We start from the raw sequence: 13,506 nt of genomic DNA on the forward strand, positions 1-13,506 counted from the left end.
CAGCGGGCGATGAACAAAGTGACAGGGAAGAGGCGCGAGGAGGGACGCAGACAGGAGGGTGCATCGGAGCTATGGGCCGCAAAAACGTAGCGCCAGCGGTAACCAGGCACGCGGCGAGCGCGGAAAAGAAAATGTTTCGGACCCACTGCCCATACGCTACGTTATCGCTACGTCGCCTGCAGCGCCGCTGCCGCTACAGAATTTGTTCCCCGCGAGCCACGCGTTCCCGTGCTCACGCTTTCTTGATGCACAAAGAATGACGCAACCGCTGGAAATGCTTTGTCTGCCGCTGCTGCTAAACGAGCTGCCCGAGCAGGGGCTCAGCGCCGCAACCGAGAGCACCCTGTCGTTCAGAATCCAATTCCTTGCCACAATATATCGCGAATTTATAACAGCTAAACAGCTGCGTTCCAAATTTGCATTATGAAGTATCGTCATCGTTGGTGATTTTTCTTTCTGTTTTTCCTAACCTGGTGAATAATTGTTGGCACGCGTATTGATGACCAAAGTTGAGGCACCGGGAACTACAATCGTAACACCGGATTTGGTCATGAGTGTCCTTTCTCTGAGCAGTACAAAGAAACCGTGTGCTCCAACACTTCTCAATTCTGTAGATACACATAGTACATCTCGTCTAAAAGTCAGCTTAGAGTTCAGCGGCCTGTAATTCAAGCCGCGACGCCAAATAAAAAAAAGAGCGAAATAGGAAAAAAAAATTAGGCCAGTCCCCAATGACAGCTATGCCACAGCTGTATCACATATTTCTGTGTGAAGCGTCTTTCGTAGGTTCGGTCATTAAAAACAAAAATGAATTAACGTGCCAATGTTGGCAAGGCATTACGTTTTCACATGAAAAAGAAAACATTTCGTCGGGACAGTCGAGCAGCACTTTCGACCTCCGGTAAGTTTCCGTATGTAAGCGTATTTGTCAAACACTAGCATCCGAACTTGACTATTTCTCCAGACTGCCTGGATTTCTTAACGTACCTTTTGCTTACGACAAACAAACATGTAGGGTTCTATAAGCTAATACGGTTTTCTTTAAGTAAAGCAAGTTGTTACCCATGCCTATAACGCCACCCGAGAACGAAACGGACACAAAACCGCACTCAATGCATATCCAATATGGATTAACTGTGTGGACTGCTGCTGCTGTTACCAAACTGCGAGCAGACATAATCCTTTATTAAAGAGCAAGAACCAAGTTTAGCATTATTATTATGTCTCACATAAATATCGTTCTCGCCACCTAATCTATGGTGTATATTTTCTAGAAGTTCAAAGAGCAGGAAGCTGTACGAAGACCGTACTAACTGCGAAGGCTAGTCTGTGGTTATTCACGAACAACTTTTGCTGGCGTAGCGAACGTCCCCAGATATTTCTTGTTGCTAGTAAGAAGTCGGGCACACTTTTTCATGCACCTAATTACCGTAAATAGTTCAACCAGTGTCGCTTGGCTGTATGTTTCATTAAGACATCGAGCGCATGTGTAGCAACACTGACCACAACAGTCAGGAATCAACCTTGCACCTATAATTTAGCAGGGTGCAACGCTTAGTGTGTCCAGTTCCACTGGTAATGCCCTGCCGTGTTCCGCGTTCTATCGTAGATATGTTATTTATATAGGACCTTTCATTACATCTGCGTTCCTTCAGTGGGTACACAGATAAATTTGTACTTGAAGCTTGCAATTTACTTTAGTGCCTCGAATTTATCAGAGATGTCATACAAATGCAGAGCTAAACAGAAGTTTAATTCGCTGCGTTTAACATAATAAGCAGTGGCCACCTCAGCTAAGCATTTGTCTTATTCGGCATGATTCAAAAATAAACAATCAGTTGTGACCCGTATAGAAAGGTGAGAGAGGGGCAGGGTACTGGGTGAGAACGTTGTTGCTGGGTGAAACCAAGAGGTATGTTTTTTTAGCAGTGAAGTGAAACTGGACAAGCCAAGCAACTGTTACACGAAATCACCAAAGTATTAACGTAGGTTGTTCCGCTCCACTACGTATATCGCTATCGTGTGCTTTGCAGAACCGTTAACTGAGCTTCGCCAAGCAGTAAGGAAAATTTACAATGACCCACACAGAAAATAACCCACACCCACGCCCATAACTGTTATGCACGTGGGTGTGGGTTACATAGCTCCTAGCGCCCTGCATATTTTCGGTCCTTCGTGTATCGGTAAAACCCGGTAAAACCAAATTTTCGCACCCCGACAAAATTTTGCAAATCGAGTTAAACCAGATTCGTTCCCGCATTTTGCCTTTTTTGTAAACGATAAATTAAATGGGGTTGTTACTAAAGTAATGAATGACGCTTATCTTTTATGACCAGGTGGTCAAGACATACAATATTATTATTATTATTATTATTATTATTATTATTATTATTATTATTATTATTATCGGGACATTTTGTACCAAAACGTTCATGGACTTCGCACCAAGGCACGTGAATTTTTCGCCTATGTCATTTCGTCTTCCTTTCCTATTTTTGTTATTTCCAAAACTTCACTCTGCAGTGAAATTTTCTCCGCACATTTTTTACGCCACATTACAACGCCTTTCGCAGTGACCGGGACATCAGTGCAGTTCAAAAAAAGGTGGTGGCGTACTTATTCCCGTTGACAGCTCACTGACATGTGTAAGGCGCAGCGACATAGAAAGTGTACAGGAATCGATTTCGCTTGAAGTCATCCTAGCGCGCTGTGAAAAATTATTAATCGGAACCTTCTACGTTCCACCGAATATATCTCCTGTCGTGTTTGATGAGGTCATCTCTTCTATTTAAGGTATCTTATCCTCCCATCTCAAGCACAGAGTAATCCTTCTTGGTGATTTTAACACGCCAGAAATTGATTGGAGCACGCTTACATATTCTCATTATAATCATTACACAGAGAAAAAATGCTGCCTGTTGTTAGACTTTCTGTCCTTCTGTTCTCTTCCACAGCAGAACTTCATCGCCAATTCCTGTGGCAACGTTTTCGACCTTAGCCTCTCGAATGCTCAAGCTATAGATGTCTCCCGTTCCGACATTTCCCTTGCTCGTCCCGATAAGTTTCACCCCTCTTTTCGATAACTACCTCTGTGTCAGCCTTGAGACAGAGCTTCCCCACTGGCATTAATGAATCTTTTCGCTTTGCTTTCAAGTGGGGTGATTATGTTGACTTGTATGATTTCTTGTCCACCACAGATTGGTCCCTGGCCACAGATAAAACCAATGTTCATGACCAAATAGATCAGTTTACGGAGCTTGTTTTGAGCGGATTGCGCAAATACAGTCCACAGTCCTAGGCGCTCTAAATATCCCCACTGGTTCTCATTTGAACCTATAACTGCCCTAAAGCATAAAGATCGCGTACACCGTAAATCCACAAGTCCTGTGCCTAATGAGTGGAGATAATTCCGCTATTTTCGAACTCTTTGTAAACGTCTCTATAAGCGGGATCAAGACTCATATATGGCATTCGTGGAAAAGACGCATCCGACCTGCCGGCGGAATTTTGGAAGTATATCCGTAAGCGCTCCAATACACGCGGAGAGGGTTTTACCTTACTTGACTGTAGAGGGGCAGAAGTCCAAGCAGTCGCGGATTGTTTTGCAGCCCATTTCTCTTCCTTATATAAAGATGCAGGTTTCAACGCTGGTGTCAGTCAGCAGCACACGAGGGTTCCTACATCTAGTGCAGGTGTTTGATGAAACGCTTGTCCACGAATGCCTTAAGCGCTTGAAGCCTTCCCTATCCTGCGGCCCTGATGGCATCCCCTCCGCAATTCTAAAAGCTTACGGCAGTATATTTGCTCTAGTATTGACATCTGTATTTAATAACTCGTTCACTACTTCCACATTTCCTCACATGTGAGAAACTGCTCGTGTTTTTCCTGTATTTAGGTCTGGCTGTAAAACCGATATTTCAAATTATCGCCTGTTTTCTCTTCCCTGTGTCACGTCTAAGGTTATTGAGCTTGCTCTTCACAACGTATTGTCTTGTACTGTGAAGAACAGATTGATTCCTAATCAGCATGGATTCCTCATTAGCCGCTCCACTATCACAAATCTCGCAAGCTTTAACACAGATCTCCGCGCCGGTAATTCAAAGGGGGCAAGTAGACATCATATATTGCGACCTCAGTAAAGTTTTTGATGTGGTAAGCCATTCACTGCTTCTCGTCAAGATTACGGAATTTGGTGTTGACGCGTCAATTGTATATATCTTGCAGAGTTGTCTTATTGATAGATCATGTTTTGTTAAAGTCAACGGCCAAACGTCTTCGTACATGGTAACCAGCGGCGTTTCTCAAGCATCAGTGTTAGGACCACTCCTTTTTTATTTTTAATAATGACATGAAGATTTTAAGGCAATTCTTACTGTTGATGACTGTCGCATTCTGCAGTCTGACCTGCTTTCTTTTTCTAAATAGTGCACAGATAATAACCTCACCTAGAATGCTGTTAAGACCAAAGTCATGACTTTCGCCCGCAAAACAGCAAGACAGACAGACAACGAACTTTATTTGATACTGAGGAGCTACTGTCAGGACCCCCTAACGGGAGGCCGTTGTAACCGGTGGCCACGCCCACGTAGAGGACAGAACGCCGTGACGCTCCGCTCTTTCCTGGGCCTTCTGGATAGCCTGCATTTCTTTTTCTTATTCAGTAGATTCTGTGCCATTGTGTAAAGTCTGTGAGACCAATGATCTCGGTGTACTTTTTGATACAACCTTACACTTTTCAGCTCACACTAAAGGAGTTGCATGCGGGACATGCGCACTCTTGGCTCTGTTTGCAGAATGCCGAGAGGATTCGATTCTCCTACACCGCTTCTTAAGTTGTACACATCAATCTGTCTTCCTCAACTCGAATACGCATTGGTCGTCTGGAACGGCATTTCTAGATCCAACAGTGACATTATAGATCGGGTCCAGAAAAAAGTTTTAAGCATATATCATCACCGCTTTGCTAACACGGACGCTGGGCCTTGCTCTAGAACTGTTGGATTATTGCCATTGCCCTTACTTCGCTGCCGACGTAATCGCGACGACCTGCTGTTCCTTTTTAAACTCCTGCAGGGTATCCTCATGTGCCCCTAACTCCTCAGTTGTATCATGTTTCGTATTCCGCGCAAGATCACCAGAGAACACAGACCTTTCTATGTTGCTGCCTGTCACCACCAACACTCAACCGTCCACAAAATACAGTCTTTATAACGCCCACTTTCATGACATTGATATTTTTCACAACTCTCTGCCTTCATTCTGCTCTGAGCTTTCTGTTGTTGTGTCTTTGTTTTACATATTGTGCAACGTCCATTCTCCTCCTTTTTCTGATTTTTCATTTTGCGCCTACGGTTACAGGTATGTACACAAGATTGTTATTTTTATTCATTGTTTTTTACTGATATTTCCCTGCTGTATTTTTTTTCTATGTATACGTGCGCCAGCACCTAGACCTCATGATTGTTCCTGGGAACGATAAATAAATGATTGATTGATTGATTATGTGTACGTCAATGTGGTATATGCCTTGCTCTCGCCTAATACTCAAGCGGAAGCTGGAATATATAAGGTATAATGTATTCTAAGCGTGTCGGCCTTCAGTGAACGAAATCTTGTTGCCTTTAATTATCGGCGTTCAATAGAATACCAAAATGGCTCCTTACATCAGATTTCTCGCACGTCTCATAATGTAAACAGCTGTAATGCACTAGGAAGCAAATTGACGCCGCCTTGACGTTCTTGTGCATAAAGAACGGTAGCTGTGACGTTTAGACTATGTTTACCTAAAGGTTGTAGGATTAAAGAAGTTTGACTAACTCGTCTAATCGGTAGTTGAATCATTTTGATGCAAGAGAGTAGACTGAGACTATTAAAACAGGAGGGCGTCAAAAAAGGACAAAAAGGCATACAGATCCCCCTCCATGGGATGCACAAAGAAATGCCCCCAATGCATAAGTCAACGACTGGCTGCTTACTCATGGAGAGACTTGAATTTATGTCAAAGTCCTGTTCGGGAACTATGGTCGTCAGAGTAGATGCGGCAGAATTCTAGAGGAGAAACGCATTGCTGGTCTTCACAATATCCTCGAGGTATGCGATCGTCGTGCCCTTGTTGACGTGCTTGAACTCCTGGCTCAAGTTGGTCATCATCACTTTGGCTTTTGCTCCGTCCCGTGGAGTGGTCCCTCTTGCGACGCAAGTTTCACGATCATGCTGTATACGTTAATCGCCCTCAATGACCCCTTCTACGTTGGAGGGTGATTCCGTGCCGAGGGAAAGGACAATGCTGGAGCGAGGTGAGATCCTCACTTGATCTTCGAGCACACTCAAGGCGTGATGACTACAAGAGCTCTCCGGTGGTATCGTGATCTTCGTACATCATTATCAAATTCGACTTCAGGGCGATAACTGCGCGTGTTGGTTCAGGAAGTTTATGCCACCAATGACGTCTTGTGAACACTTTTCGAGGATAGCGAAGGTGGCAGGGCAGTTCCGGTCATGAACCGTAATTATTGCCGTGCAGATTCCAGTCGGCGTTACTAGTTGCCTTCTATCAGTCAGACTTTGAGGGCCGTCCCACGCAGTCTTAACTTCCTTAACTGGGAGGCGAAGAGTCCACTGATGATGGAGTAGTCGGCTCCTATGTCCACTAAGGCGGCGACTGCGTGGCCGTCGATAAGCACGTGGAGGGCGGTGGTTCTTTGTCTTGCATTGCAGTTAGGACTTGGCATCGGATCACGGCTGCGTCGCGATGACCTGTGGCTGGTACATGGCGTGTCAGCTCATCTTTCGTCGGGGTATTCTTGGCTTCCTGACATCGTAACGATGGTGGCGTGTCATTGCTGAGTCGTCGAGATAGATATTGAAGCGTCGTCGGTGGCGGCGGAGTGTCTTCGTCGTTTCGACGTACAGCAACCGCACCTTCGTCGGTTGCTGCTTTTGTTTTCAGGATAGGGGATTACGGACCGGCCCCGGGCTGGGCCAATGTATGGTCGGCGCTGCGGCGACAGCATCCTGGCGACGGCGAACGGGACGGTCGTCGAGGGCCCCACTGACCAGTGGCCAGGTAGTCGGCAATATCACGAGGGCGTTAACCTTGCTGCGGGTGCGTTGCGTTGACGGCAAACCCTCGCAGTCCCAAGTCGTGGTATGGGCATCAGCGGCAAACGTGGCCGGCTTCCCCGCAGTTATAGCAGAGCGGGCAGTGATCGGGGGCGCGCCAAAGTCCGTCTTCCTCGGCTAGCTGCGTTAGGCGACGGGCGTGCGTGCTGGTGGCGGACGACGAACATCTCGCCTTGAAATTCCCTTGCGCGGTAGCTGAGGGGGACCCTGGCGGTCGACAATGGCGGCATATGTGATTGCTTCCGGCTGGGGTAGTGGCGATTGCGGCAGCACATCAGGAACTCCAAGTTATCGGTGAACTTCTTCTTTGACGATGTCGGCGATTGAGGCCACTTGTCGCTGCGATCTGAGCAAGAGCTTCTGCAGTTACTCGAGAACGACCACTCTGATGATCTCGCGCAGGTCGTCGCTGCCGAGTGCTTGAATGTCAATGATGTTTGCTGCAGTACTCGGCGGTTATATTTCCTTGTCCACATGTCGAGCGTCTTCTCAATTATCATGGCCTCAGAAACAAATCAGCAAAATTCTTGGGAGGGTTGCGTATAAATCCGTCGAAGAGCTCTTGCTTGACACCCCTCATCAAGAGATTTTTCCCCTCCTCGGGCATGTTGGAGTCGGCGTGCCTGAACAGGCGAGTCTTCTCCTCCGTAAAAAGTACGATGTTCTCGTTGAGCAGCTGCACCCAGGTATCTAGGCACGACGCTTGTGATGATCAGCAGGAAGCCGTCTCGGAAGAGGTCCCATGTTGTGAAGGTCGACTCCCGGTTCTCAAACCCGGTCATAGCGGCGTCTTCTAAGGCGATTATACATGCTGCAGCTTGTCTTCGGAGTCCCAGTTGTTGAATGGCGCGATTATTTCGTAGGTCTCCTGGCCAGGTTTCCGGGATCATCCGACGAAGCTCCACGAAAGTCAGGTGGCTCCCTGGTCCGCTTCAGTATGATGGCTGCAGGGGATGCTGCCTCCGTCATCGTGGCAGTTGACATACCCACGAGCTTCCAGGTCGGCTTAGGTAAAGCCCGTAGTCCGGGGACAGTCCTGGCAGCCTGCGGCTAGCTCGCTGGCCCTTGGCGACGTCGGTGTTGTCTTCTGGGTTCGGGCTTGGATCATGGCTTTGCGGGCGCGTTCGGTACATGAACGAGCTAGTACCTCCAGCAAATGTCACGCGGTAGTGACGGTCAATAACACAGTAGCAAAACTGTCACTGACGAAACAAACTTTTTATTGGGCGAACTTGTGCCCACAATACAAGTTACACAAGAAGCACAACGATAGCGGCGAATACAGTCGGCGGTCATCGAAACCTTATCAGCGGGTCAAGCCAACACCACCTAGGTAGCACAGACCTGCGCACTCCGATCTATGAGCTCATGCTACCTGGCACAAAATTTCCATTGCCAAGGCTGGTGTGACAAAATTCGTGACGTCAAAATCACTGCTGCTTACGCGGGAGCATCCTCATTAGATTCTATGGCAGTCGCGCGAGGTAGCATGACGTCATGATTGGAGTGCGTAGGCCTTCTGCTATCTCGGTGGTGTTGGTCAAGCGCGTCGGCTTTTATAGATGAGACATCGATGGTTCAAGAGTAATCGCTGGGGCCCGGGAGTCTTCCAGAGAGTACTACACGATTCGCGTCGCGCATACAATCAGATTGCACAAGGCTCGGTGACAACAGACTGCGGAGAACCGCGGATAACATTCGATAAACTCCCAATACATGGAGGCTCGTCCTGCGCTCAGTAATAACATTTGGTGTACAGTAAAACGCGCTCACTGAAAAAAGATAAACAAGTGAACGTGTCAGTATAACAGATAATACACCATGCAGTTACGGGTACCTTTTATCTACATAAGAAAAACGTCTGCATTAAATAAATCGTGCGAAAGTACCACAATCATTAAAAAAAATAAACCTCATAATTTACTGCCTAAAAAGAAAGCAATTTCTGATAGATAGAGTTAGTAAAGGTTATATGAAAATGGGGTAGTGTCATTTTTGAATAACTATGGGACAGCTTAGATAACTAAGCCGAATCATTTGTGTGCTTCTTTTTATGTAGAGCTTTGCTTTGCAAAGGTTCTAGGAGCGGAGTGCTTATATATTGAATGCCTTCAACTGCTTTCTCCTTCTTTCTTGTTGATGCTCACCTGACTAGCCCTTATGGCACGGTTGGACCCACGCATTGGTTTTTGTTAAAGCTATTGTAGTTTTTATTTTGCTTAGATGCGCATCGCAATAATGATGCTAATGAACGATATAGACCACAAGAACGTCATATTTTCCACCAAATTCACTTCCCGAAAAAATAGTTATCTCTGCCTTCTGCTTGGTACACCTTATGATTCAATTGTATATCATATACATGATATAACAAATATTCTCTTCTTCACGGAAGCACCCAAATATAGTGTTTCTTCAACAGCGCTACAGCAGACTGATTAACAGCAAAAGAAAATATGGAAGGAAGGAATATAAGAGGTGAAAGGCAGAGAGGTTAACCAGGTTAAGTGTCAGGTTGGCTACTCTGGGGGATGAGGTAAGGGTAGAAAAGATTAGAAAACAAGAGAAGATAAAAAAGGAAAGAAAAAGAAACAGGAACGCATCAGTTCGCACATTCTATACTTTTTCAATAAGTGCTCTTTCTTTTAAAAAGCGTACTAGTGCATTTAAAGCAGTTCGTGCCGACGTCGGCTGGAAGCAGGGACCAAGAATTATGGCTTCCGTAAGGGGGCGGCTGTCAATCTTGTCGAGCGTGGTGCTGAGGACTTTTCTTTTTGCACTAAACGACGACAATCACACAGAAGATGTGCTATCGTCTCTCAGCACCCGCAAGTTTCCCAATCTGAACTTGTGGCCATTCCAAAAAGGTAGGAGTACGCGTTGGTAAAAGCTACTCCAAGCCATAGGCGACAAATGAGAGTTACCTCCCGTCATGGTAAGCCATGTGAAATGCGGAGCTTCAGATTAGGATCCAGGGAACAGAGGCACTGGTTTTAAAAGTATGTGGAATTCCATTCGGCTAACGTAAGTTCGTGAGCAAGCGCACGGAGCTTTCCCGCTGCGTTTGGTCTGGACATAGAGAGAGCGACGCAATCGACACTGGGGCGCTATAAGGTAAAATGATTCCAAACTGTTTTAATTCCAAACTCCTGACGTCAAATTTACGTAACGACCGACGCAAGCATCTGGCGGTAATCCACAGCGTTGTCTGAACAACCCAATCAAACACTCCCCTCGTTTATAGGAGGTTACCTTTGTTCGCTTTCAAAACAAATAACATTATCTACACTCAGCGGTTTTTCTTATCTAATTAGCTGACAAGAGGCCAAGAGCACGCTCTAGTGGAGAGGGTTTTGATGGGGCCGAGCTAGCACAGTGAAAATAGAAAACCGCATGAATAGGGTGGTGCCGTATTTTCCGATTGGTCCGCTTCGCCTTACTTAGTTTGCGATGGCTGGTCAAAAATTGCGGCGGCGTGCAACGGAAGGATAGGAATGCCGCTAAAACGGATCTTCAGCAAGGAAGACTTCGCAGAGCGTTATCGTATGCATGCCGAAAGGGCTCGATAACGTTTTACTGCCAAGCAAAAAGGTTTATCGTGCGCAAATAGATACATGCTCACCGGCAGGTGCGAGTATTGAGGGCCTGAGTGATCGGCGGGCAGCTATCTTCTATTCCTTTCGGAACGGGGCACAGTCTGTGGCTATTCAGAAAGATTTTCAGTTTTGTTCGGCACAATTATACATTTCTTTGCGTACGCGTCACTTTGACGTGGTGAGTTTTAGCGGTTTTGTGAGGTCGCTTAACAGACAGGCGAAGTAGGCGTAGCCAGAAAACATTGGACCAATAGCAGAGGGCTAATGGTGAAAAGATGTCAAATCAGGAATGATTATTTTTCTTTTGCGCGGTTTAATCATGCATAATCAGTGTGTACACGTTATGTCAGAATGAGAGCTATCGCGGTTTTCGTGACGTCGCGTGACAGACAGGCGAAGTTGGGAGTGGCCCGAAAATGTTTTGACCAAACCTGGAGGCTCATTGCAGAAATTGGAATCAAAACAGTATGAAATCATTTTGCGTTATAGCGCCCCTGGTATGTGAAGGTCGAGTGGCTGCGTCTGCTTGCTCGTTTCCAAGGATACCACAGTGATTCGGCAGCCATTGAAAGACGATGTCTTTCTTGTCCGTTGTCAACTGCCAGATGGTAAATTTCGCGTGTGCCCGGGACAAATCGTTCGTGGGGTCTGCGGCGTAGTGCAGAGAGCAAGCTCTGGAGGGCGGCCTTGGAATCGCAGAAAATGTACCATTTCTGTGGCGGTTCCTGATCGTTAAATTTCATTGCTGCACACAGAGCTGTAAGTTCGAGAGCCGTCGTCGAAGTCAAGTGCGATGTCCGGAATTTTATCCCTGTAGATTTCGCTGGTACAATTACTGCAGCTGCTGAACTGGAGTGCATGACCGACCCATCGGTGTAAAATGTAAGCGGTCACTCTGAACCTCATCTAGTAGCAATAATGTTGCCTGCTTCAATGCTGCTGACTGCATTTGTTCCTTTTTCTTGACGCCTGGAATGGTAAGGCATATTCGAGGTGAATGCAGAGACCACAGTGGCAACGAAGACCATGCTGCTGGCACGTACTTCGATGGAAGCGATGCTCCGTGAGTAGTCAGGAGACGGCTAAAACTCGTATGCGGCCTAGTTGTTGGCCGGAAAGCAAGATGGTGACATGGTGTCCTTGTGGCATGTTGAATGTGTACTCTTAGAGTGTCGACTGCAATGTACGTTGATATAGGGTGGTCACGCGCTATGGCGATTGTTGCCACTGTGGATGCACACTTAGGGAGGCAGAGGCACGCCCGTAGAACTTGGGCTTGTATACTCTGGAGTGTTCTAAGGTTCGTTGTGCTGGTGCTTCCCAGCATGGGCAGGCTATATCTTAGGCAGCCCATAAATAATGCATGGTACAGCTGTAGCATCGATTGCACAGTTGCGCCCCAAGGCTTTCCGCCGACAAATTTGAATGCATGCGCTATTGCAGTCAACGTCATCTTCATATATGAAATATGAGGCGTCCAAGAGGAACTCATCTCTGGATTACTGTTGATCGTAATACAATTAGCATTCAAGCAATGTAGCGACACTTCGTATTTCTGAATTCACGTTTATTTAACATATTGTAACGTAGGCTCAAGACGGAGGCTTGAAAAAATGGACGGGTCGCTTTAATGGCGGGCCAGAAGAAGAACGAGTAGGTTACGCGCTTCATCGTCTTTCATGGCGCCGACCTTTGCGCGCGCCGTCCCGCGGTGAGGAAGCCCCACCACTGTGTCAACTGCCCCCCATGCGAAAAGTGACCGTCTCGGTCGCGTTAAAAGTCCTGTCTGCGAAGTCGATGGCAAGAAATGGAGCTTCTGAGGTGAATCTGGACGTTCACGTACGCGCATGGTATGGTTTCATGCGCACTACATGAACAACTTCAGTGCGGGGACGACGACGGAGTGAACCGGGGTCAGAACTGCAGGGGATGACTTCGTAGGTTACGTCACTGAGGCGGCGTGTAACCTTGTAGGGACCAAAATACCGGCGGAGCAACTTTTCCGAAAGTCCACGGTGACGGATGGGCGTCCAGACCCACACGTAGTCGCCAGTATTGTAATGGACGTCGCGACGATCCTGGTTGTATCGAAAAGCGTCGGTATGCTGTTGACTCTTGATACGATGCCGAGCAAGCTGGCGTGCTGCTTCGGCATTTTGAATCAACTCTTCCACGTGTTCGCTGGTCGGGCTATTATCAGCCACAGGTAGCATGGCGTCAAGTGTTGACGTGACGCGGCGCTCATACACAAGTTCAAATGGCGTAAACTGTGTGGTCGCCTGTACAGCAGTGTTATAGGCGAATGTGACATATGGTAAAATCTCGTCCCACGTCTTGTGCTGCACGTCGATATACATGGAAAGCATATCAGCCAGCGTTCTGTCCAGTCGTTCCGTTAGTCCATTTGTTTGAGGATGATACGCAGTGCTCCTACGGTGAGAGGTATGTGTCAGTTGGAGAACTTCCTGCATAAGTTCGGCTGTAAATGCCGTACCGCGATCGGTGATGAGATCAGACGGTGCACCGTGTCATAGGACGATGTGGCGGACGAATAACTTGGCCCCTTCACATGAGTTTGCTTGCGGAATAGCTTCGGTTTCGGCGTACCGGGTTAAATAGTCGGAAGCGACGACTATCCATCTGTTGCCCGAAGAGGTCACTGGAAATGGACCAAGTAGATCCATTCCTATTTGTTGGAACGGTGCTTGAGGAGGGTCCACAGGGTGTAGAAAGCCAGCCTGTTTAACGGTAGGTTTCTTGCGGCGCTGACAATCGCGGCAGGCCTTCA

The 13,506-nt window shown here is 47.0% G+C and overlaps 1 protein-coding gene and 1 long non-coding RNA gene across 2 annotated transcripts in view; one reads left to right on the forward strand and one right to left on the reverse strand.

The window, feature by feature from the left end:
• Positions 1 to 13,506, reverse strand: part of LOC119459200 (cytochrome P450 2C23-like) — a 331,343-nt gene that overhangs the window by 155,538 nt on the left and 162,299 nt on the right. The gene's annotated exons all lie outside the window — the stretch shown is intronic.
• The window catches only part of LOC119457336 (uncharacterized), a 43,468-nt gene continuing 30,816 nt past the window's right edge, over positions 855 to 13,506 (forward strand). The window contains exon 1 of the long non-coding RNA XR_007468042.1: positions 855 to 901. This is a non-coding gene — a long non-coding RNA (uncharacterized LOC119457336). The remainder of the gene's footprint in view (positions 902 to 13,506) is intronic.

This window comes from Dermacentor silvarum, chromosome 7, assembly GCF_013339745.2.
Source record: "Dermacentor silvarum isolate Dsil-2018 chromosome 7, BIME_Dsil_1.4, whole genome shotgun sequence".
Classification (NCBI taxonomy): Eukaryota; Metazoa; Arthropoda; class Arachnida; order Ixodida; family Ixodidae; genus Dermacentor; species Dermacentor silvarum.